Raw genomic sequence first — 27231 nt, 5'->3', positions numbered from 1 at the left:
GGCAACACCATAGCAACCACCGACAATCACCTGGGAGCCAGAGGCAACAAGAGGAAACCAAGAGAGGACAAAGATGAAGAAGAGGGAGGAGGAGGAGGAGGGTGGATGGGGAAGTGGATCCTTAAGGAAGGATGAAATGAAGAGGAGAAGAAAAGAAAAGGAGGTGAAGAAAGAGGACAAGAGGGAGAGGGGAAGAGAGGAATATGTTAGGAAGGAGGAGAGAGAAAGAGAGGAGAGGAGAAGAGAGACAAAAGTAGGTGGAGAGGAGAGTGATGAGGAAGATGAGAGGACAAGAGGGAGAAGGAAGGAGGAGGGTGAGGTGGGGGAAAAAAGAAGAGGAGGGGAACGGGGAGAGGAAGAAAACAGCAGGAAGAAATGACAAAGACTCACTGAAACACACAATGTGTGTGTGTGTGTGTGTGTGTGTGTGTGTGTGTGTGTGTGTGTGTGTTACAGTCTCAATTTAGAAGGACACAGAAACCTTGAGACGTGAGAGAGAGAAGAAGAGTGATGGAGAGACCAGACGGATAAAATGATAAGAACGGAGGAAGGAAGGAAGGATGCGAGGAAGGAAGGAAGTCTATAAGAAAAAAAGGAAAAGAAGAAGAAGCTTCTTATTCTGAGTGTTTTATACTATTTCATGTATATTTCTTTATATTCATTCACACTATTTTCCAAAGTGAACAGGTCTCATCTCCACCGGCTGACAGAACGTCTCAGAACAGAGGTATTAATAAACATAATATTAAATATATTAACTAGTTCAATAACAAGTATACAAATTGTGCTGGTTCATTTCTGATGTTTGACCTGATTGGTTCGAGTAACAGGCAGTTGAAACTCAATTTAAGTAAACAAATCCTCCAAACTAAAGGACATAATATGGCGTTAGTCATTATTAATTTAACTGAAGTGAATTAGGAAAATGATTTATACGAGTGATCGACAAAAAAATGAATCTCCAAATATTTTGATAATAGATTGTTTGAGTAATTTTTCCCAAAATGCTCTGGTTCCAACCTCTCCTGTGTGAGGACTTGCTCCTCTTATTTGTTTTTTATTTCGTTGTTAATTAAAAATCTTTTAGGTTTTGGACTGTTGGTCGGGCCAAACAAAACACTTTAAGGGGTCACTTTGGGCATGCACCCGATCCGCCTGGTATCAGGCCATTAAATAGGTGTTATCAGTCGCTATAAGCAGCATAGATGTGGGTCATTAGGGGCTTACTACACCTACTACGTCGTAAAAGTGAAAGTGAAACTTCAAAGCAAAACGTTCTTCTTGTAAAACTGAATGAAACGTCACGTTTTGAACACAAATAAAAATACTTCTTTAGGTTTAGGCAAAAAAAAACACTTGGTTAAGTTTAGGAAAAAACATGGTGTTTTGGGTTAAAATAACTACCAACACATTGTTGGTTTAACACGGTATATGAACTCTGGTCTCCTGGGTGAAAACCCTGTGTTTTTCGCATACATCATCCCCAACCTCCGACTTCCTATTCTGCTCCTGTCATGATTAAGAAGGTTGCTGACGTGTTCTTTTATACCTTCTTTCGGTCATCTACCATGTGAACAGATGATAAAACCTACTAGTAGGTATAGCAGGCCCTTTTTGACCCACATTTGTGGGGCTTATAGCGACTGATAACTATTTAGACTAAAGATAAATCAATTAATCAACATATCCTCATACAACGGTTCGTATGATATCTAAAGAAAAAATATGTCCAGCAACATGTGTCAATTTCCGCTCGTTACATGGATACAGTCTCTTCAAAATAAACTTCCGTCCTCACAGGAAACTATTTAATTAGGTTCAAGAAAAGATGGCGGTTTGGGTTCAAATAACTACAGAAGTTGCGTGACAAATAAAACTCTTGGTTTCACACAGGGCACCAATAGAGATCTCCTCGTGAAAGTCTGGTGTTTTTAGACCCACCCATCCACCCGGACTTCCTCCCAACGCTTGTCGCTCTTTATACTATGTCACCTGTCCTGGCTCACGATTACGTGGATTACACTAGAATGGTTTGGTGGGATATATGCGAAATACAGCGTATTACTTTTCATAGGTATAGCTACCAACAGAGTATGAGAACAGCCTGATGATAATATGATGTATTAAAAAAGTTTCCTCTCAGAAACTCTGAACAAAGTCCCTAAAAAGCCATCAGACAATGAACCCTCCTCTGTGTGTGTGTGTGTGTGTGTGTGTGTTTGTGTGTGTGTGTGCGTGTGTGTGTGTGTGCGTGTGCGTGTGCGTGTGTGTGTGTGTGTGTGTGTGTGTGTGTGTGTGTGTGTGTGTGTGCGTGTGTGTGTGTGTGTGTGTGTGTGTGTGATAAGCTGACATTCAGGAATGTTTTTTCTGTTTTTTTTGTGTTTTTTCTTCACGGCCTCTCAGATAAACTTTGTTCCTGCGTCCTCCAGTTTCCCAGCATTCCTCACTGATGAACGCTGCTCTTTCACACACACATTAAACCCTCGCTGCCTCGGCCACTCGCCTTTCTCCGCACTTTACCCACAATGCACGGCGGCGCTGTGTCTGGTTTATTTTTGTCCTTAAGAGGAAACGTCTGGACGCTTCACAGCAGTTTCTGATGTTTCTGAAGGTCAAACAAGGACTCAACCAAAATACTGAAAAGTCACTAAGAACACTTATTTTGTAACTTTTTTTTGCACGATGCTCTTAAAGTCGACTTCCTTGGTTCCTTGAACGTCTCCCTCGACAGACCTCCTGGCCTCCCTCAGCATCCCCCCGTCCGTCCCAGGGCCTCATATTGAGCACCGTCCCGCTACGTACCACATCCTGCCGACTAATAATCGCTCTGCCGGTGTCTACGGAAGCACAGAAAAAGCACACGGAAAAACAGAGACAAAAATCAAGAGGAAGAGGAAGAAGAAGAAGAAGAAGACAAAGAAGAAAAGGAGGAGAAGAAAAAGAAGACGACGACAACGAGGAAGAAGATGAAGAAAAGGAAGGAGATGAAAACGAAGAAGACGACAATGAAGAAAAAGATGAAAAAGAAGATAAAGACGAAGAACATGAAGACAAAGTAGAGGAAGAAGAAGAAGAAGATGAAAACGAAGACAAAAAAGAAAAAGATGAAGAACAAGAACAAGAACAAGAAGAAGAAGAAGAAGAAGAAGACGAAGAAGACGGAGACGAGGAAGATAAAAACTAAGAAGACAAAAATTAAGATGAAGAAGTAGAAGGAGAAAAAGATGAAGAAAAAGAAGAAGAAGAAGAAGAAGATGATGAAGAAGATGAAGAAGGTCGAGAGGCAGCGCTGAGATTCCTGACGCTCAGCTGAATCACTCGAATTAGGCAGGAAAAGCTGGAAACCTGCCTGGAGACCTCTCAGAGAGGAAGAGGAGGAAGAGGAGGAGGAAGAGGAGGAGGAAGAAGAGTGAGGCACGACAGACAGAAATCACTAATGAGAGTTTATGAGCGACAGGAAGGAGGGACGGACGGAGCTGTTGTCTTCAGGAAGAAGAAGAGGAGGAAGAGGAGGAGGAGGAGGAGGAAGCCTGAGGGTCCACTTAAGCTAATTAATGGATTGACGTGCGCGAGTGGTGAGCGTGCACGATGTGTTTTAAGGGGGCTTAAGTCTTCATCCATTAGACAAATGAGAGGGCAGGAGGGGGGGGGGCTTCAAGTGGAGACTAATGGACAACACACACACACAACCACACACACATACACACATACACACATACACACATACACACTAATCAGTCTTGTGGACTAATCAGGATTTTTTTAATGAACACAATCTCTCACTCTGAGGCTACAAACACACTGATTGAATTAAAGCTCAAACTACAGGAAGAGAGGAAGAGGAGGAGAGAGAGAGAGAGAGAGAGGAAGAAGAAGAGGAGGATGATGATGATTGGAAAACAGCTGAGCAGGTGATTCAGTTTCACCAAATAACGTATATCGATTAGAAGTGAAACTGATCAACATCAGCGCCCAGCAGCAGAGCTACGCCTCCGTCATTTTGGACTGAAAGTGACTACCGAACGCCGGTAAAACATCCGCCTACAAAGAGACGTACAAAAGTAAAACAGTCCCTCCCAGTCCCAGCAGAGACCCTGAAACAGTCCCTCCCAGTCCCAGGAGAGACCTTGAAGCAGTCCCTCCTAGTCCCAGTAGAGACCCTGAAACAGTCCCTCCCAGTCCAAGTAGAGACCCTGAAACAGTCCCTCCCGGTCCCAGGAGAGACCCTGAAGCAGTCCCTCCTAGTCCCAGTAGAGACCCTGAAAGTCACTCCCAGTCCCAGCAGAAACCCTGAAACAGTCGCCATGCTTTATCTTGAAGCTGAGATTCAGACTCAGTGTGAGATTACACACTCGGCTCCTCAAGTTCATTTACATGTCATTTAAATATTCGTCCCCTCAGTCGTCTCTCTGCGAGGAATCTGATCAAACTAAAATAGCTTCTCTAAGTCGCTGCTGGGTTTTAACTACCCACAATCCACTGCTTTGAACATGTGGAGGGCCCAGAGTTTTTAATCTCAAACCTCCAGTCCTGAAGAGTGTGTACATCAAGCCTGTGTGTGTGTGTGTGTGAAATAAATCTGTAGTTTAATCTGGTTTCATGTTACGTAGCATGTTTTTAAACAGTCAATAAATAACACACGGACAGTTTCAGCACATCAACATGTTACCAGCAAACGTATGGAACGTGGATTACATCACCAGATATGGATTATGGATTAGGAACAGTTTAAAAAAAATATCATTTTGGAGCTTTATGCAATCTCCAGTGGGCTAATATTTGAATTTGAACCTCATTTTGGAACATAAGTCTTTGATTTTCATGCTCAAATACGGCAGGAACTTTTAAAATAAGGTCTTTTTATTTTACACAAAACCTCATTCAAACCCACCAGACCAAGTCCGTACGATGTTTTACTGTTAAATACACACCTTAAAAGATAATTCTAGTTTATTACAACATTGGTTTTATTTATTATTTTAGTTTTGTTCACAGCAACATCAGACAGTGAAGTGATCGATTGACTGTATATTGACATCATACCAGCAACATTACTACAGTTTCAATGTCTAGACATCTGTAGAATATGTCACCGACATGAAAAAGAGGAAAGATTTATTTTTAAATCAACACTTCCTGCTTCAAAATAAAAGCCCTCAAGCTTTTTTTTTTCTGTGGACAGAATTCCTTCATTTGTTAACACAAGGCTTTTATTCTGAAATATTTACAGGACAGTGTTGTAGAACATGCAGTGACTTGGAGAGCTCCATGAATGACTCACAGGGTACAGGGTTTTAATTGTAGATTACTACTATTATATACAAATGAGCACACGCTTCTTGACCTTTTTCTAGTAAGAAAAAGCTAGTATGACATGGTCGGTAGCAATGGATTCATTAGGTTTTCTAGTTTCATATGATACCAGTATCGGACCTTTCTTCTGCCTTTCTTTTGGATATTTCTTCTGGACTTTTTTGGGAAATTTTTTTTTTTGGACATTTTCAGACATTTTTCAGACTTTTTTTGAACAATATTCAGACATTTCAGACATTTTTGATTTTGGACAAAAACCCTCACACATATCTTGAGGTCAGAGGTCAAGGGACCCCTTTGAAAATGGCCATGAAAGTTTTTCCTCGCCAAAATTTAGCATAGGTTTGGAGCGTTATTTATCCTCCTTCACGACAAGCTAGTATGACATGGTTGGTACCAATATATTCTTTAGGTTTTTCTAGTTTCAATGATACCAGTATCTTCACTCTAGCTTTAAAACTGAGCCCGCTACAACCTAAAAATCACAAGTTGCGTTAACGTGTTTTTTTTAACTTTGACAGCTCTAATAATAATTGATGTTGAATATGAATTGTGGGATTATTCTTTATTTCATCGGCTATTTCGTTTTTCTTTTTACATTATTATAACATACATACAAAAACGAAGCACTTGAATACTGATTTGGAGATCGATTACCATGGCAACGGTCGAAGCTTCAAAGCATTGAAAGTCAGCCTATCGAGAGAAGACCGAGACCTTCAAAAAGTGGTCTTGAGACCAAGAGCGATCTCGAGTACTCCAACACTAACTGAGACTCATCCCAGGACTCCAGTCTGGGAACACGACTACAGTGAGAACAGAAGGTCAAAGTTAAAGAGGACTTGGACTTTAAACTGTGATGGATGTTTATTGTCTGACGGGCAACACTACAGGAACACAGTGGAATGATCCTTTAACTGCAGCGTGGAGTCATTTATTCAGCAGGAAGCAGCGACGCCCCTCCAACAGGGAGTCTGAATCGAGCCTCTTAAGTCCTCGCTTGACAAAATGAGAACACTTTAACGGACCGGACCCTCCAGATTTCAGAGATCACCTTCAGGTAATGATCTGTCGTCTCTTTTTTTAACTCCCAGGTGAACACGAGGCACGTCGTCTAACATTTGGAGTCTCCTCAGCTCCGGTTTTCTGGGGCAGACATGGAAACTCACAATATGGGACACGGTTTTAAAAAACAAATGAATCATACCGGCTCAAAGTGGGCCACCTCCAGGACCGGATGACCAATAGCAGGGTCCCCCAACGCTTCACAATCTACTTCCCTTCATTTCCACTTCGTCACACACAGACACGCAGCTGATTTTGTTTTGGAGGAAACCAGGTCAGAGACGGAGATCGAAACTTTCAGGGAGAAAAAAAGTGGGACAAAAAGCAGGCAGGACGAGACCAGGAGGACAGGTAGAAAAAGACTCTGATTCATGGTGGTAGTGAACCTGCAAGTGCTATCATTAGCTATCAAGTTATCATGGCCACTCTTCTTAGTAGTCTAACCTTCTAAAAGTGGGTTCAAACTGAACCAAACGCCAGCAGGACAGGATTTGTTTTGTGAGACACTGAAAGACGTTGGAAATGTTTTAGATCCAGAGGAGACTGACATTAAATCACTTCCATCAAACAAGCTCTGATAACTGTAGCAGCAAACAGCAGACAGACCACGTTAGAGACCAGCTGGTGAACATAGCGGAGCATCTAGCAACTAAAGAGACACTCAGGAGTCGGTGGTGGAGACCAAAAACAGAGCTAAAAGAGGGAAAATGTTGCATAACAAAAAAGAGCGAAAATTGACATGTGTTGCTGGAAAACGGACGAAAAATTGGGTATAATTTTTCGTAAGACATCATACAAACTGTTATATGAGGATACGTTGTCAACAGCTTGTTGCTGTAAAATATGAATTATTGAGACAGGTAGAGATCGAGGTGATTCATGAAACATTAGGTAGCATCAAATTTTGGTCACTTTTTATGATCACAGAGAAATATTAAAATAAATATTTAAGAATTTGTTCTTTTGTATACATGTTATATTGTATTTACTTGAGTTTTTCTATTTTTCTGCTACTTCTACTCCACGATGTTTATTTAACATCTGTAGTTACTTTACACATTCAGATTTAATACAAATTATAAATCAACTAATAAATGATGATGTATTATTATGTTTAAACTCCAGCAGCTCCAGCTGTTCAGTCTGGTTACAAACCAACAGGAAGCTGTTAAAGCATTCATGTCAGTGTTCTTAGCATTAGTATTAGCATTAGCATTAGCGACATGCCTTCACATGGCAGCACACATCATCTGCTGGTGTTGGATAGGAGGAAGCACACACACACACACACACACACACACACACACGCGCACACACACACACACACACACACACACACACACACACACACACACACACACACACACACACAAGCGTTGGGGGGTTTAGAGGTTTTCCAGGCGGGGGGATGAAGTCTGGAGGGAAACGGGGAGGAGGTCGAATCTTATCGGATTTAATCCAAAAACAGACGAACAGCTTCCCCCCCTCCCTCACCAACTGCTCAAGGACACACACACACACACACACACACACAGGAGGAGATTAACCCCTTCAGCCTTTTAAAGTCTCAGAATCGAGGCCACGTCCACAATAACGGTTTGTTTTATGGGAGTCACGTCTGAGGCTTCAAACCAGCAACAACCTGCACGAACAATAACAAGACGGAACAAACTATCACATCAACTCTTAACCTACTGCTGCCATCAGTGACCAACGCAGGACATCATGTCCAAACAAATTAAATGAAACAGTATTTAAAGCGGACGTTTGTAGGTTTTGGTCAAATAACAGGATGGTTTTCCATCAATCTATATTTGATTATATGATATTCATGTGTTTTATAATGTTTCTCAAAGACAAACATTGTTGAATCCAGCTTCAGCAGTTTCAGAAAGCTCCTCTGGGAACAACTTTACCTTTACACCCCGATAACCAGCAATAAACTACCACAACAAGGAATCCTTCCCTAAAAATAAAAACCAACAAGCAGCAACACATTTCATTGAGAGGCCAACGTGGAGAGATTTAGAGTGATACTCTAACAGAGTCACAGGAGACAGATTACAACCAGAAAGGTAGAGATGATATCATCAAGGTGGTTTTTCCTCCTCCTGAGAGACTCGTATCTGTCAGGAGGAAGTGATGCTGTTACAGACGCTCTGAAATGATGTCTTCACATCTCCTACCAACCCTTTTAACAACCAGCACCATCTGAAATGATGTCTTCACATCTACTACCGACCCTTTTAACAACCACCATCTGAAATGATGTCTTCACATCTCCTACCAACCCTTTTAACAACCAGCACCATCTGAAATGATGTCTTCACATCTACTACCGACCCTTTTAACAACCACCATCTGAAATGATGTCTTCACATCTCCTACCGACCCTTTTAACAACCAGCACCATCTGAAATGATGTCTTCACATCTACTACCGACCCTTTTAACAACCACCACCACCATTCTCTAGCGTTCTCTAACATTAACCAAACCAAACAGGAACCATACAGATAGCTGCCACATGCATCAGTCTCAAATATCTGCTATGTTTGTGTTCAGTTATCACAGATTTAAAACACAGCTTTTAATAAACCTACCTGCTCACAGTTCAGTCTCTCATCTGTCTGTGAAACGTTTGGACCATCTACTTGTTTCAACTGTTGGACTTAGTTTTAAACTGCTGATGAAGAGCTCTTTTAGTCCTCAGGAGAACGTCGGGACGGCAAATATTCATTAGTATTTTTACAGCTGACCCTGTTGGCTCAAACGCTGCCGACAGATAAATCCATTTCCTGCCAAACCTTCGTGTCGATGACAGCTTTAAGTCTCACTTTCCATCCTGCCAAATTAAAAACCGAACCACCAAATGCTGCTCGGCTTCTCTCAGATCTTTGTCCTGAATCTGAAGCAGCACTTTTTCTCTGACGGGGTCACCGAGGGGTCACCAAACACCCCGAAAGTCTGATTCACACCAACTCCTACGAGACGCTTCTTCAGTTTGATTAATATTAATATTTGAAGTCCTCAAGGATGAGATGCAGCAGAAGAAGAGCAACAAAGACATTTACATTAACTTATTAAAGCCAAAGATGCTTTTAATTCAGCAAAACAATAGTTTATTTTTTTGTTGATTCGCTCCCTCATCATATTAATCAGTGACCCTGCAGTCGCCTTTTAGTATTTATTGGATAAAAAGGAATTAAAAAGTAGAGAAACTATTAATTTTCAGCCTTTGGGACGTGGCTAATACCTGGAGACAACCACACAGAAACTAATAGCCGACTAAAGCTTTTATTATTGGTGTTTTCAACTTTCATTCTATTGGTGATAACAGACTGTAACACGAAGCAGAATGAACCAATCACAGCGCAGTACGCTGCAGACACTCCCAACAACAACAACAACAACAACATATGTCTCTTGTTTCTGCAACTTCTTCTGTTTAACAGATGTTACAGATGTTGATCTGTGAGTCCTGACTTCTTTCATTCAGTTCCCTAAATCTTTATTCCAATAAACAGCGGGCTCAGTTTTAACGCTAGAGTGAAGATACTGGTATCATATGAAACTAGAAAACCTAACTAAATTACGCTCCAAACTTGCGTAACATTTTGGCGAGGAAAAACTGGCATGACCATTTTCAAAAGGGTCCCTTGACCTCGTGATTTGAGTATATTTTTTATGCTAAATGCAGTACCTGTGAGGGTTTCTGGACAATATTTGTCATTGTTTTGGGTTGTTAATTGATTCCCAATAATAAATATATACATACATTTGCATAAAGCAGCATATTTGCCCACTCGCATGTTGATAAGAGTATTAAATTAAAATTAAAACTTGACAAATCTCCCTTTAAAGTACATTTTGACCAGATTATTTGCAATTAATCGTGATTAACTATTTGAATCTGTTTTTATGTTTGGATTGATTTGACTCCTGACTTTGACTGAAACTTATTTTCTTGAATCTACAAACCGTTGACATATTCTCTTTAACAACGACCGATAACAACATTGATTTATGAAGCTCTCGTCCGATCACACGTCTTCAGCTGACCTTCTTCCCTCCTCAACACAACAACCTGCTCTCTAGAAGTGACAGAACGAGATATCACCTCTAACTGATATTTAATCTGCTGTCACTCCAATGAAACTCCCACAAAGTGAGGCGACGAAGAGGAGCAGACAGAAGATGAAACGCTGAGAATACGAAGGCCAACATCAGAGCTGCTCTCAGCGGGCGTCTGACGAGCTCATGTAAAAATAGGAGGCAGGTCGCCGTCAGGACGACGAGACACTGCCGCTGTCAAACTCCATCCGCCATCGGAGAGAGAAGAAGAGGAGCCGACACACCGTTTCATTATCGTCTCCGCTTCAGGTACTGGCACAACTGAACCGCCACCTACTGTCCGCCCACACAGGAAACCTCCTCACACAGAAGGTGGATCCATCTTTACAAGCTCAGGCTGGTTGTCCAGAAAAACTTTATTTTAAATTCTAATAGAGATCACAAAGATACAGAATCTATTCATTTTAGGGACTTTTCTCTAAAATGATGCACAAAACATCTGGAATATTTCCAGCTAAACAAGATGGAGACGGTCAAAAACTGAGATGGTGACGGCCAAGAAAACACGATGGCGATGTCCAAAAACCAAAATGGCAACAGCCAAAAACCAAAACGGCGACGGCTAAAAACCAAAACATGAGTTTATAATCTCAATGGCTAGTTTCATAGTAACATATACAATCAATCATACACAGTGCAACGTATAGTGATATTCTTAAATACCATAGCTCCAGATGAAATCTAACAAATGGATATATAGAATAAAAATTAATCTAAAAACTAAAAAAAGTAAGGTAAAAAAAAAAAGAAACAAAAAAAAAGCTACAATAAAATAAAAATGAGACGGTGAAACAATGTAACAAAATAAAAACAGTGTGATTAAACAATATCACGACATTCAGGTTAAAATTCTCCCACATCCACCCTCTTGTCCCTGAACTTGTTTCTGGCCTTGGTCCGAGCCTTGAATGCAGCAGAGTTGTGGAGATGCCTTTCAAAGCGAGGGATTTTCATGGCCTTTATTGTGTCATGAGGACGCATTTTAGCATTTTCACGTGTCATTTGTACGCCACGCAAACAGTTAGGTTTAGGCAAGAAAACCACTTAGTTAGGGTAAGGGAAAACGTCATGGTTGGGCTTAAAATAAATACGTAAACTAAGTAAAACACGTACGGAGACAACTACGGAAAACGTCAATAAAAAACACGTGACAATCATCAAAAATGTCACTAACGTACCTGGAAAAACAAAACAGCGGTCAACAGCAGTCTTGAATGGAACATCAACGTTACTTTTAGTTGGATATCTCTCACGTTTAAAGACGGAATGATGTCATCTGTCGACCGTCTGAATCCTCCAGATATTCGTTAAAGTTTCGTCTCCAGTTAAAACAGACAGGAAGCAGCATGTTAGTGATCAGCAGCGATAAAGAACGAGCAGCTGGATTCACAGTCTGGTGGAATCAACTCAATAATAGATGACTTCAAGTTGTAATGACTGACGGAAACTAAACAGAACTCATATAACTAGAATGTGACTGAAATTACTGGACCTATTCAGTGACAGACAGAATCTGAATAGAAGGAGGAGGAAGGTGTTGTTGTGACCTGAAAGAGTTAATTTCTATTGAAGAGAGCCGCTGCAGAGAAAGAAAGAAGCTGTTTGACTTTCAGAAACGCTTCCAGCATTAAAACTTGCAAAAACATCAACTTGCTGAACAACATGTACCCGTCTTACATAACACACACACCCAGCGGTGTTCCTCTACACTTGTTATCGTAAATGGACTTGCATTTATATAGCGCTTTTCTAGTCTTCCGACCACTCAAAGCGCTCTACACTACTATGTCACTACCCATTCATACACACATTCATACACACATTCATACACACATTCATACACACATTCATACACACATTCATACACTGATGGCAGAGGCTGCTAAGGTGCCAACTTTGCCCATCAGGATCTAATCTAAATACTCATTCACACACCGATGGCTATGCCTTCGGAAGCAATTTGGGGTTAAGTGTCTTGCTCAAGGACACATTGACATGTGACCCGGAGCCGGGGATCGAACCAACGACCTTCCGATTGGTGGACAACCTGCTCTACCCTCTGAGCCACAGCCGCCCAAGGACGTCTCTAGCTCTCCCGTCAGCTCCGTTCTCTTTATCCATCCATGGTCAGCTCCATCGGGGCCGTTTGAATGCATTTAACATAAATGTCAGTATCTGGGTGCTCTACAGTTGTAGCGTCGCCCATTTGACCACGGAGACGAAAGCGACGGCCGGCTCGACCGCAACGTTACCGCGATACGATAACGTTTCCTGTCCATGACAGAGTTAGCATGCAGCTTTAGACGTGATATCTAGCTCTGCTTTTCCTGTAACGTGTGAAACCCAAAGTGTTTCCATCCTTTACTGGATGTGTAGTGTTTACCACGCTGGATTTAACATGTGAGGGTGCAGGTCGGATCCATGCTGTACCTCCAACGTTTTATACTTTCTAGTTTCGGCTTGTTGTGGTTTGTTTCGGTTGACAGATACGGAACGGATATGACGTGACGTTACTCAGACTACAACAATAAAAGGGGTAACTTCCTTCTACCTCCACATAGACTCAAATGAAGCAAATATATCGATTCTGGCATTAAAACATCTGTTTCAAAATGGTAAATAAAATTGCGATACATAGGTGAATCCATTGTTTTTCCACCCGTAGTGTCTCGTCAGGACTAGAACATGCCAGCAGCTGCAACAGCAAATAAACGTGACAGTCGATTAATTAATGATCTTTTTATTGCTCTGATCTCTCTTCCAGATCTTTATCTTAACTGTGTGTGTTTTCAAGTTCAAACAGATCTTTAACCTCCGCTTTTCCCGTGAGATCCCTGCATCGCCCCGAGGCACTCTGGGAAAACTCCAACACACACACACACATACTCTCCCAAAGCCACAAACACTCACACAAACCCTGAGGCACACACACACACACCCACACTGTACACATCCTCCAGTGTTTACTTCATTTATCACTGTAATTTATCATCTAACAGCTGCACACACACGAACACTTTCATAACATGAACTGTAGTTTGTCTCTTTTCCCGGGACCAGACTATTTCCTGGAGTGAACTAACAGAGGAAATAAAGACATTAAAGAGTTTCAGATTATTTTGACCTGATTTTTTTTTTGGGTCGCTTTGTTTTTTTTCTGACTGAACTTTTATTAAACTATAAATAAAACACTTCCTGCTCGCCGGAGCAGAAACTCTCAATTTACACGATACGATTAGTTTGAACCTGAACAGGAAGCAGGTCAGTAAATATATTAGAGAGGAACTCTTCCTTTGTTTTCCTGCACCGAGTCTCAGTTTAATCTAAGTCTGTTAACCTTTACTCTTTATGACCGGCAGGGTAACACTTTATAATAACCATTATTAATAAATGGTTAACTGATAGTTAATTAAACTTAGTTAATAGTTATTTTACTGTTAACAAACAGCTTAATGATAATTCATGTTTACTAATTATTAGTAATTTTATAATTGATGTTATTTTAACAGTTAATTGTTGCACACATTATACAATTTTTTTTATTTCATTATTTGTAAACCTTTAAGAAATTGTCTGTAAAACATCAATAAACATTATATATATAGTATATATTTGTAACACTTTATTAATGATCAACAACTGGTTTACAAACTGTCTATAAACATTATCATTTACAAATTAATGATTACATAAAAAGTTAATACTTTGTAAAGCATCTATAAACATTATTTAGATAGTTAGTATTTTGTCAATGGTTAATAATAATTAGTTTATGGTCCGTTTATCTATGTAATGTTTAAAGATGTTTTGCAAACGGTTTCTTAAAGGTTTACAAATAATGTAGTAATCACTAACAAATACTTAATATTGTATATAAATGTTATAATGTGTGCAACATTAAACTGATAATAGTTTACTGATGTAATCAGAATAAATAATAATAAATAATAAACTCATTATTTCATATACACAAACTAATGATGAAAATAACAGAGATTATAGCATTAATAATAATAAGTAAACATTATTAATCATTGTTTGTTAACAGTAAAATAACTATTAACTAAGTTTAATTAACTGTTAATTTAACATTTATAAATGATAGTTATTATAAAGTTTTGCTCTTAAATGCCCTTAATTAACAAAGTACAAATTAAGGAGTAATTTAAGGTGTTTTTAAGGTGGATTTTGTGGCTCTGAATTATTTTCAGGTGCAATTAATATTCTGGTATTCAGATGTTGGTTTGTATTATATTTAGTTAGTTTTTTTTTTTAAATGGGTTACTTCATGGATTAAGGGGTTTGTAAGGTATCAAAAACTCCTAAACTGACCTTAATCCATGTAGATATATATTACAATCCTTTACATATTAAAACATGCAAGATGAGATGACACTTACCCCTTAAAATAAATCTTATTGTATCTGAAAAACTTGCAGGCGTTCATGAACACATGGGAATCTCCACAGCTTCAAACATGGAAACAAACTGTGTGAAATTTGGTCTGTTTATCTGGTAATAAATCCTTAAAACAAAGTTAATATACCTTATTTAATATACCTTATTCATGTCATTATTTAAAAAAAAAAAAAAAGAGAAGGGATTCAGTTTCAGGGTGGAAATACTGAAGAAAAGAAAAGAACATAGGGAGATTCCCAAAGACTAAATGTGGAGAAACATGAAGACAACGTTTTCAGATAGAAATGTCTCTTACCTTGAATCCAGGACGTCCAATCACAAGCAGCTTCACAGGAGAGCCAATCAGAGAGAAGACGTGTTGATCCCGTCCTGAGTCACTCCTCTGGTTTAGAAATCTGAGGAACAGAGAAGAAGAGAAGAAGAGATGGAGTCAGGAGGGAAGCCAGGCTCTGCTTTCATCTTTATCCAAATGCATTGTGGGAAGGGAGCAGGGTTTCCCTGAGAACTGGGACACGGAGAGATCAGACTACAGCGGACTGGAAGATCAGGTTCATATCCGAGTCTGAACACACACAGAGAGGAGGAAGAATGATCTGAGTGCAGCTGATACCGACACAAAGGTGTCCACGTATCAAGAACTGTCAACTTCTTCATTGAAACTTTGGAGTTTTGTAAAAGAAGACAGATTCCTCCCCAGTATCAAAAACAAGTTATATATGTTAAATAACCATCTGAACCCTATAAGCATGTTTTCTTTCAACAAGGCTCGGTCCAAACTGAGTAAATGTCTGGACCGTGTACCGTCAGTCTGTGAAATTGTGGCTAAATTGTTTCACTAATAGTCAGTGGTCGATCTATGATGTTAAATCCAGCGCTACGTGTCCACAGCCTCCGTCCTTTCCACGCGTCCCATCCATCGTCTATGTCTAAGCAGCCGTGCAATGTATTCTGGTAGCGTGGCGGCGAGATTCGAGAGACGGGGGCGTCACGTCGGCCGCTCTTCATTTGCATAATGTTGAGGTCTCCGCTACTTTATTCAAATCAGGGGCGTCCCACGCGACTCGCCGCCTCTGGAAACTCCAGAGAAACTTTTAAACTAACCGTTATCGATCTAAAATAAAGACAGATTTATCGACTGCATGGATTATTTCTCACATAAAATGTTTTCAGAAATTTCGGTGAATTATTTTCATGAAATAAGAGAAGAAAGTTTCCAAACGAGCCGCCATGTTGGTTCCGGTTTGAAAGCTATAGGAGCAGAAGCCCACGGAGGGAAAGCGTTCGTCCAATCAGGCATCTAGTGGCAGCCCGTCAAGCGTCCAATGCTGGAAAGCGAGGCAATCCTTCGCGAAGGTGAGAGGAACCGCTGATAACGTGAACAAAGGACTGTCTCCGCCTTTTCATTTTGAAAGAGCAACGGCCAATGAGGAAACTCCAACACTCGGCCAACCAATCATGTAACTTCATCACTCAGTGACAGACTTTTGCGTCTGCGGTCCAGACAAAAATCACCAAAATGATACCGTTTAACTGAAATTATCATCCGATTTTCACATTTTCCGACAGTCCTTGAACGAATCATGTGTGGCGAACACTTCCATCAGGAAAAATAACCACAGCTAAGCTTTAAATACTCATATTTAATCAAAATCACTTTATTTAATTGTCTCGTTTTAAAAATTCGCCAAAAATAAACCGTTTGCACCAGATCCTGTAAAAAACATGAAATTCTTCACTCCTCGGTGAAACTGTGAAGCCATGAGTGACTCGACTGAGACCGACAATCACCTGACAAACAAATCAGTGAAACTTGGACTGAACTGCAGGCTGTGCAAGAAGAGAGGTAAGTAGTGACCATGTAAATAGTTCAATATGTAGATTATAGCATGTGGAACCTTCTTTTTACTTATACTGGTAACACTTGTGGGCACTTGGAAAAAATGTTGTATATAAAGTAGGTCTGTCATCGATTCACATATTTAATCGCAAATTAATCCCACATTTTTTTATCCGTTCAAAATGTACCTTAAAGGGAGATTTGTCAAGTATTTAATACTCTTATCAACATGGGAGCAGCAAGAGGGGGGTAATATTCAGAGAAAAAACTTCTTTCTCAGATTAAACTTGTAATTAAATTTACAAGAAAAAAGTAGCAAATTTTCGAGATATTACCCCCGTCCCCCGGCTCCTGAATTATTATTTTTTTACCTACTATGGCCCTAATAAGCCGATATATGTAATTGATATTAATGAAAATATTAATTGGACTTTAAAACGAAGCCGTGACCAGCTAGAACACTGACTGTATTGAAGTGAATGGGAACTTCTCTCTACAAAGTCAACAGAACATTTTACACAACAAACAACCCTCTGAGTGGATCATGTGAGGTCTTCTGATGTCTGGATGAAGTTGTCTGACAGTGTGAGTCCGTTTCTTTAAACATGTCCTGAGTATTTCTGACAGCAGCTGCCTGCCAGTCTGAAGTTTCCCTCAGAAGACGACTGCGTTGATGTATTTTATGTATTTTATGTATTCCTGCCGCATCATCTGGGGCGCCTCAGAAGACCTTTGAAGTCCGGAACATGCAGACGAGCAGAAAATCCATCCAGCGGAGTGAAGAATCAAACAACGGCGTCGCTCAGGATTCAGGCCGCGGGGCTCAGAGTGTTTGGACACTTTGGACAACTTCAAGTGAAAAGCTCAGAGAAGTCCAGCAGCTGTTTGGCTCTCTGAGCAAATGAATGAGCACAAATCTGAAGTTTACTGCTGGTGAAACGTTGTTAAAGTGAAGTTAAGTGAGCAGCTGATGAGCTCAGACTGCAGAGAGAGAGAGAGAGAGAGAGAGAGAGAGAGAGAGAGAGAGAGAGAGAGAGAGAGAGAGGACGGTATTATAAGACAGCAGATGTTGCTGTTAGACTCAGGATCTGATTTCCTCTCATTTAAATATTTGAAATGTATTTCACTCATCTCACGTTGCTTAAACTAGATTTTGTTTTCTCTTTGCCACAAACCAGATGTTTGTTTTCTGGTTCTCAGCTTTTATTAGCTGCTTAATTCGGCCGTTGCCATTTTGGTTTTCCATCTTGGTTTTTAGCCTTCGCTATCTTGTTTTGTTGGCCGTTACCATCTTGGTTTTTAACTGTCGCCGAATGCTGGATAAGACATTTTTCTAATTAACTTTCATGAACAGAAAACACTCTGTGAAAGGGTTAAAGTTGTAAGACGAAAACACGGACAACTTCCAGACCGGACAACTCCGTGGTAGCGACCTGTCAATCACAAGGTAGCCCCGCCCTAAAGCATCCCCTGCTTTATGGTCTATTTGACTCTAAATGGGACCATCATTTACTAAATGAACATCATGCTGTATTGAAGAAGACTTGAAACTAGTGATTGAGACCATAAACTCCAAATTGTTGGAATGAGACGACTCTGGATCTCATTTATATATGATTAAATAGATTTCACTCATTTCACGTTGCTTGCACTATATTTCATTCTCTCTTCGCCACAAACCAGACGTTTGTTTTCCGGTTCTCAGCCTTAATTAGCTGCTTAATTGGAAAACGGAGCTGTTTGTTTCACTGCAGAGTTTTGTAGCTCGCAGCAGTCTGAGAAACATTATTATTATTCAGTCAGCCTGCAGATAACCGAATATAACAGAGTCATCAAACAAAGAAAAACCCTCTCAGTTCACCTCAGCAGTGTGTTACACATTACAAGAGTTATTACATTATAAAGGGAGTCGGCAGCTCAACACTAATTTCCTCTTTGGGATCTCAGAAGAAGAAGAAAGATGAGCAGATCTCACACATCTGCAAGAGTTCAACCGTCTCAAAGATCTGAGCTCTGATTCCTAAACGTACAGAGAGAGAGAGAGACTGGAGGGAAATAACAGAGAGAAGAGGAATATCTGCTGAGAACAAACACTTCATCCTGAGGAGAAGCTTTTTTAAATTTTATTTTTATTTAACCTTTAATTAGCCAGGATAATCCTATTGAGATTCATAATCTCACTTGCAAGGAGGCCAGTTCCCAACAAGTTCCCAGCCAGTTCCCAGCCAGTTTCCAGCCAATTCCCAACAAGTTCCCAGCCAGTTTCCAGCAAGTTCCCAACCAGTTCCCAGCCAGTTTCCAGCAAGTTCCCAGCCAGTTCCCAACCAATTCCCAGCCAGTTCTCAACCAGTTCACCGCCAGTTCCCAGACAGTTCCCAACCAATTCCCAGCCACTTTCCAGCAAGTTCCCAATAAGTTCCCAGCCAGTTTCCAGCAAGTTCCCAACCAGTTCCCAGCCAGTTTCCAGCAAGTTCCCAGCCAGTTCCCAACCAATTCCCAGCCAGTTCTCAACCAGTTCACCGCCAGTTCCCAGACAGTTCCCAACCAATTCCCAGACAGTTCTCAACCAGTTCACCGCCAGTTCCCAGCCAATTCCCAGCTAGTTTCCAGCCAGTTCCCAACAAGTTCCCAGCCAGTTCCCAACCAATTCCCAGCCAGTTCCCAGCCAGTTCCCAGCTAGTTTCCAGCCAGTTCCCAGCGAGCTGTGTCTGAAAACAAACAGCCTTATAAAAATGTAACATGAAGGTCTGAACAAAACCTCTCGAGACATTTCAGTCTGGACTTCAGTGGTGGACCAAGCAACAGACTAACCGTGCAAAATGCTGGAATCAGAGAAACCCTCTCACTGACCACAGAGCAGCTACGAAGTCGTACCGGAGCTACTTCCTGAATCAGTTGGTGTACATGTTACTTGCTTGGTCTTTGGCCGTCACCATCTGTGTTTTTAGCCGTCACCATCTGTGTTTTTAGCTGTCGCCATCTTGGCTGAGAGTGACACGAGAGGGTGGAGCTAAGTACAACCGAACGCTGAATAAGACATTTTCAGGCGACCTTAATGTATTAATTAACTTTCATGAACAGAAAACACACTGTGAAAGGGTTAAAGTTGTAAGACGAAAACACAGACAACTTCCAGACCGGACAACGCCGTGGTAGCGACCTGTCAATCACAAGGTAGCCCCGCCCTAAAGCATCCCCTGCTTTATGGTCTATCTGACTCTAAATGAGACCATCATTTACTAAATGAACATCATGCTGTATTGAAGAAGACTTGAAACTAGTGATTGAGATCATAAACTCATGTTTACAATGTTTACTGAGGTAATAAATCAAGTGAGAAGTAGGCTCATTTCCTCATAGACTTCTATACAATCAGACTTCTTTTAGCAACCAGAGGAGTCGCCCCCTGCTGGCTGTTAGAAAGCACGACAGTTTAAGGCACTTCAGCATCACTTCTCAGACCTGGATGTTGCCGTCTGGTCTGAACCTGCAGACTGACTCACTTTGTTTCACTTCATCATTAATGAACTTTCACAGTCGTCGTCAGCTCGGAGACAAACTGCAGCAGCAGTAAATAAAACCGGAGAATGTGCTGCTGACGCTTCGTTACTCTCTCTCTGATCTCAATGTGCAGCACACGGATTCATTTAAATCACAGCTGACACATCTCTGCACGCCATTACCCAGCAGCCCCTGCAGCGCGGCTCCCACACGTGAACACAGAGTGAACGGGGTCGGCTCATTAACGGCCTGAACACCGCTTCATGTTCTCACTCTGAAACTGGAGACGAGACCAAATCTATTTGTCTCCATTAACATAGTGTAGTTATTCCACACACACACACACACACACACACACACACACACACACACACACACACACACACAGAGAAAATCATTTCTTATCGAGGAACACAAACTAGAGATGCACTGATCCAACTTTTTAAGTCGCGATACCGATAGCGATACCTGGGCTTTGGGTATCGGCCGATACCGAGTACCGATCTGATATCAGTGTTTAACTAATCAGCTGTATGCCTCACTGTGTGGAAGTGACTGGGATCATTATTTTATGTGTAAGGTAACATCAGGCTTGACTTAAACATTACTTTCTTAACTTTGTAAGACAAAATGTAACAAATAATAAAAATGTGTATTTTATTTATTCAAATTACATTTTTATAAATTATTTAAGTAATAAATCGTACCCCAGTAACTCGGTAAAAAATCTTAATAATTAACAGCATTTGTATTTATTATTAAACTAAGGCGGCGCCTGAAATGGTTAAAACAAAGGAAAAAATACTTTTTAAGACATGGCGATAGTTGCATAAATTATTTGATTTTTAATTGAATAACCAAAAATCTAAACTCATGACCCATCCCTATAACTCAAACTATTGTTAGTTGCAGCCCTGATCTCTTTATATGCTCACAACTGGAGCCAATAGGTCCGGTCATATCGATGCGTGCAGTTAGAGGATAACTCTACTGAGCTCTGTGGGACAAAATGTTAATCTTTCATCAGAATAAATCCACTTCTCTTAATGCCAACATGCTGAAGCTATAGAGGAAAGATAACGGGGTGTAAATGTGAAAGCAGTTTAATTCATTAGAGCCGATGTTGAGCTGCTCTCTTCTCTCTAGAGGAACTATTTCTATACGATTTCACAATAGTCACTTATTAACACTCGAGATGAAGAAAAAAAACAGTATAAATATGTCCCAACATGATAAAACTGGATGTTGGAATGAGTGGAGACGAGTAGAGACTTGAGTCAGTGAAGTTGAACTCTCCATCAGTGAACTCGCCGGCAGCGAGCGGCTCGATGAAGCAATAAAGAGCCACTCATCACAGCAGCATCCGGGATGAAGAGCGCCGTCATTACGTGTGCAAATGAAGCTATTATCTAACTTCAGTCACGATAAGTCACTACACATTTCTCTGGGCCTCCTGAGGCGGCCGCAGACGGATGACGGCGCTCAGAGAACTTCCCGTCTGTCACATGATGGCAGAGACCTCGGAGGGAGGCGGCGCTCTGCTGCAGCCGTCACTGGATGTGAAACACTAGTGGGTGTGGGAGCCTTCGGGTGGCGTTGTGGGTGACGGCGGCCGGAAGGTTCAAACAAATGAGCCGGGAACAGTCATCGGAGGTGAGGAGAGGTTTTAGAATGAAGGCAGCCAGGGAGAAAATTAAAGAATAAAGGAGACGGAGACACGGCGGCGTGAAGCGAGGGTCATATTCCTGCTTCATGCAAACCGGCCGGTCCAATCAGATTTGACTGTGATTTGGTTGCAGCAGGAGAATCAGACGCTCCACTCTGCTCCACCTTTGTGTTTGTTCTGGAGGAGACTTCCTGTTTTACATAGAGTCAAACTGAGGACGGGAGGAGGTCCCTCACTAATTATAATGATTACAACATTTAATATGATTTTATTCAAGTGACGTATTAAAGCAGAACTGAAGAGAGAACTACACTGGCCTCAGGAACTCTTATTTTTACAGTTTTTTAAATAGAGTTTAGCGTCATCTGACAGCTATGGAGGACAGGACCTGCCAAAATCAAAAATAAATTAATAAAAAAATGACTCAATAAATACATTTTAATAAATATGACATTAAAAGCAGCTATAATATTAAAAATAAATGCAACCATTAATTAATTGATAAAATGTGACATAAATTGTTATTTCTGTTTCATTTTCCTTTCAAATTATCTATGTATTTATTTTTAGTAATTTTTAAAATGCATTTATTTGCATGTATTATGTATATTTTATTTGTTTAATTATTTTTTCATTTATTCAATATTTCTTTTCAATTGAAAGTAACTAGCTAGCATACAGTATTTTCATGCACTCTGACCCCATCATGACACATGCAGAGTACAGAAAATAAATGAGTTTGGGGAAATAAATAAGGGGTGAAATGAAAAGGGAAAATCACGCATAAATAAATAAAATAAATAAATAAATACATAATAAATACACACATTTTAAAATAAATATAAAATAAATAATAAATGCAAAAATAAATAACTGAATAAAAATAAATAAATACATTTAAAAATTAATAAAAAATAAATACAAAAACCACATTATTTAAATACCAAAAATATAAATATTAAATAAATTACAAATGCAAAAATAAATAAATGAATAAAATAAATGCAAAAAAAAATAAATAAATATAAATATATGCAAAAATAAATAAATACATTTAAAAATTAATAAAAATAAATAAATAAATAAAAGGGGAAATTAAACATATGACTAAAGAAATAAGAGGGGAATTAATAGAAAGATAAATTAAAAAAAGCAAATTAAAGCAGAAATATTGATTCGTATCACATTTTGTTAATTAATTTATGGCTAAATTTATTTTTAATATTATTTTTGCTACATTTAATGACATGGCCAAAAAACAAAAACAGGTATTGGTATCCACTACTTCATTTCTGGTATGGTGACTTCCTGGTACAGTTTATACATATGACCAGCCTACTGCTCATACATCAGACATCTAGAGGAATATCTGCCATCACACTGTGTGTTTAATGGAAATGAAAACACACACATGTAAACCCTCCACACGGCGGATCCAGCAGAGCGAGTCTAATCCGGAGCATGAGAGGCGTGAGGGGGTTCCACTCTGCAGCCTCCTCGGGTTGGAGAGCGCAAATCTGCCGCTGCTTCCTGCAGGAAAACTGTCAGATCCGTCACCTCATGCAGATTTACTGCAGCCGCGTTAAACCCTCGGCGGGTTAACACGCTCTGCACGCTCTGCTCTCAACACGCTCCACATACCGCGGGCTGCCTTAAGTCTCTCACCTCGCTCACAAACTGGTGTACAGACGTGTGGTGTCGTGTTTTAACGGAGAGGATGCAGCTGAGCGACAGACAGCACGGAGACCTGCTGAGAGCAGCAACATGTGACGACTAACTGTTAATGAACGTGTAAACGGCTCCGTCACACCGTCTGAGGAACCTTCAGTCTAGTTTCTGCTCCCAAACACTCAGATGGAGCTTCAGGCTGCATCTATCCATCCATCTATCCATCTATCCATCTATCTATCCATCTATCCATCTATCCATCTATCTATCTAGCAACACTAATATGTTTTAGTTTTAGAACGTCGTCTTAAAACTAAAACGATCACCGTCCAGACAAGCATTTCAGGTCAACAGAGACAAAGGTCAGCAACGCTTGTATCTCGTTATCCATGTTGAAATGAACCGCCGGTGGTCGAGGCTGATGTCGTTTGTTTTCTTCCGGAAAAGGTTCCCGTGATGGAAGGACACGTCATGACTGATATAAGACCCAATCAGGATGCCAACGGGACATCTGCGTCCTCGTTTCCAGAAGGTCTCCGTTTCTGTCCGTCCAGACTAAAACACAACCCCGCCCGGAGATTTAAAACTAAAACGGGGTCAGCAGCGTTTTCAAACGTCTCTGTTTTAGGGGCTAGAAAAACGCCGGAGGAGTGTGGACGCTAGACAGAAACGAAGCAAATAGTTATGCGTTTTATTTTTTGGGGAATAAATAAGGGGTGAAATGCAAAGAGGAAAACTGTGCAGAAATAATATAATATATAATAATATTAAAAAAAAGCATAAATACTTAAATAAATACACACATTTAAAAATAAATATGAAATAAATATGAAATAAATGTTAAAATAGATCAATTCTAAAAATAAACAAAAGGGAAAATTAAACAAAAGTGTAAATAAACTAATAATTAATACAAAGATAAGTAATAGAGAGGCAAATTAAAACAGTAAAAATTATATCACACTTTATCAATTAATTTATGGCTACATTTATATTTTTTATAGTATTTTTGCTGCATTAATGACATATTTATTTATTTATAGAGTAATTTATTTATTTATTTTTTACTTTGGCAGGTTCCGTCCTCCATAGAAGACAGGACCAACGTTTGATGACAACTAAGCAACTCCATCCATTAGACGGTTGACAGCCGAACAGGCCAATAAACACACCTCCAGTTACTATTATCCTGTTAAACATCTTTATTCTCAATATCAGGAAGAAACTCCAACATGGACTCCAGAGAGTTTATAGGAAATAGTATTTAACTGGATGTATGAATTTTACATCAACACAAATAGCTGGAATTTATTAATAATGAGAATAAAAAAACAAGCTCTAATTATCATTGTTATTATTATTAATATGCTCATTAACGGAGAACAAACGGTTTTCTGTTGCCTGCAGTAAAGAACAGGTAAATCTGCTGCTTATTAACAGAGAAGATTAGAGGCTGAACGGGCTAATCCACACTTTATTCTGAGGGTGTGTGTGTGCGTGTGTGTGCGTGTGTGTTTGTGTGTATTGTACAGAGTGAATTAAGTGTGTTTGAGTGATGAAATGAAATGAAGGTCACGTGATGGAATGGATAAAGATACGACAAAAACGAGAGGATGAGCCGACAAATAACAAGAGAGCAGAGAGGTTACACACAGGAAGACACACACACACATACACGCACACAGCTTGAGTGTGAACTGCGCTGCAGCCGCCCTGCACATGTTTGGCAGCAAGTCGATCCTGGTAGCTTGGAGGTCAGCCAACACACACACACACACACACACACACACAGGTCAGCTTAATGGGTTTAATGTACATTCCTGACACACTGAGCCGAGGACACACGTCGAAACAAATACAGGTGGCGGCGGCGAGCGCGCTGACGGAAAACAGAAGGACCGCGGGAACGCTTCACATTCCTGAACGGCAGCAGAGAACCGTGTTTCCTCTCTTTATCTGCCACGGCGAGCCTCCAACCGGCAGCCGGAGACTCATCAGAGGACGCCGCCGTCTCCGTGACCTCTCAGCCATGAACGCTAGGGAGTGACGACCCTACGCTGTGACCGGGAGGGACGCAGGAAGCAGCTGATTAACACGGTCGCCCTGATCTGATCTGGAGGAAACAGGAGCTGCTGACGAGGCAGAAAACACACAGAGAGAGAATACTGAAACTATGTTCAGCTTTTAAAGTGAAGCCATGACGTCAAACTGAACAAAAACTAGTGTCCATGACCACCTGATAATCCTCCCGTGATAAATGCCACTAAAACCAGCAGAAACGAGTGGAAACTATTAGAAACCAGTAGAAACTAGTAGAAACTAGTAGAAACCAGTAGAAACTATTAGAAACCAGTAGAAACCAGTAGAAACTAGTAGAAACCAGTAGAAACTAGTAGAAACCAGCAGAAACCGTGTAGTTTGTGAGAACCTGCTGCTGTTGATGTGTTGACTGTAACTGAGTCGGGACGTCAAAAGAACGGTTCAATGTCTTCTGAAATAATCTGATTATGCTTCCAGCTGAGAGTCGGATGAGAACATCGACGCCACTAAACCTGAACTGACCCTGCTGAAGTCGACATGAAGCAGCAGCCAGTTAGCTCAGCACAGAGACTGGGAACCAGTGAAGTTACTGGTCCCACAGATCCAGGAGACACATTTCTACGGCTACATCCTGAATCATCACTTGTGTCAGTTCACGTCCATGTCTGTACTAAATGTCCTCACGTCATCATTTTAGCCTGTTGGACATTTGTGTGAAATTGTCATAATTAACATATGAATTCTGAAGTTATGGCAAAGGTCACAGTGACCTTGACCTTTGACCTTTGACCAAAGTCTAATCAGTTCATCCTGGAGTCCAAGTGGACGTTTGGGCCCAATTTGATGAAATTCCCTCCAGATGTTCCTGAGAATGGTACGAACACACAGACGGACGGATAGAGACACGGATATACAGACGGATGGACGCACAGACGGACGGATAGACAGATGGATGGTGGCACAGATGGACAGATAGACGGATAGAGAGACGGACGGATAGACAGAATGACAGACAGACGGATAGAAGGATGGACGGATGGACGGACGGATGGACGGACACTATAGGAACAAAACTGTTAAATTTAACCCAACATGTGGTTATGTGTTGGCTCTCTCACATTTCACACATCTGTTAGGATCTGAAACATCTGTTAGTGTTGGCCAGCCTTTAGATAAATCACCGGTAACTGACAGATCTGTGTCGGAAAGGTTTGTTCCACTTCCTGTTTTGTCTCTTGACTTCCTGTTATCACCGGCTAGTTGGGAACTCACGTCAGCCTGTTAATGTTTCTGTAGATGAGCTCACAATAACCTGCAAAAGACATTCTTATTGCTACTTATCGTGCGGCTTTCCAGCCTACTGTGATTGGTCGGTTTAAATCCACATAACACATGTTTTGAAGTGGTGCTTCTGTGTGAGTAAGAACTTCTCTGGTCGAGGACAGCACAGCGACTGAAAAGTAGAACTCTTTAAGGTAACGTATAACATTTCAACAGTATTTAAATGACTTCAACACGTAGTTCAGAGCTGATACATAACCAAACCTTTTCAACTACATTTAGCTCCGTTTTAACCGCGACATCCAGAT

The 27231-nt window shown here is 40.5% G+C and overlaps 2 protein-coding genes across 3 annotated transcripts in view; both read right to left on the bottom strand.

Annotated features, from left to right (window-relative positions):
- LOC119503753 (zinc finger and SCAN domain-containing protein 2-like) overlaps window positions 1–27231 on the bottom strand; it is a 681462-nt gene that overhangs the window by 185408 nt on the left and 468823 nt on the right.
- The window catches only part of LOC119503733 (semaphorin-6D-like), a 145356-nt gene that overhangs the window by 97065 nt on the left and 21060 nt on the right, over window positions 1–27231 (bottom strand). For both annotated transcript variants that reach the window (XM_037795668.1, XM_037795669.1), the window contains exon 2: window positions 15226–15325. The gene's annotated coding sequence lies outside the window, so the exon portion shown is untranslated. The remainder of the gene's footprint in view (window positions 1–15225; window positions 15326–27231) is intronic.

The sequence above is a fragment of the Sebastes umbrosus genome, chromosome 15 (genome assembly GCF_015220745.1).
Source record: "Sebastes umbrosus isolate fSebUmb1 chromosome 15, fSebUmb1.pri, whole genome shotgun sequence".
Lineage (NCBI taxonomy): Eukaryota > Metazoa > Chordata > Actinopteri > Perciformes > Sebastidae > Sebastes > Sebastes umbrosus.
Note: the sequence above shows the minus strand (reverse complement) of the source record. Positions and strands in the feature narration are given on the sequence as shown.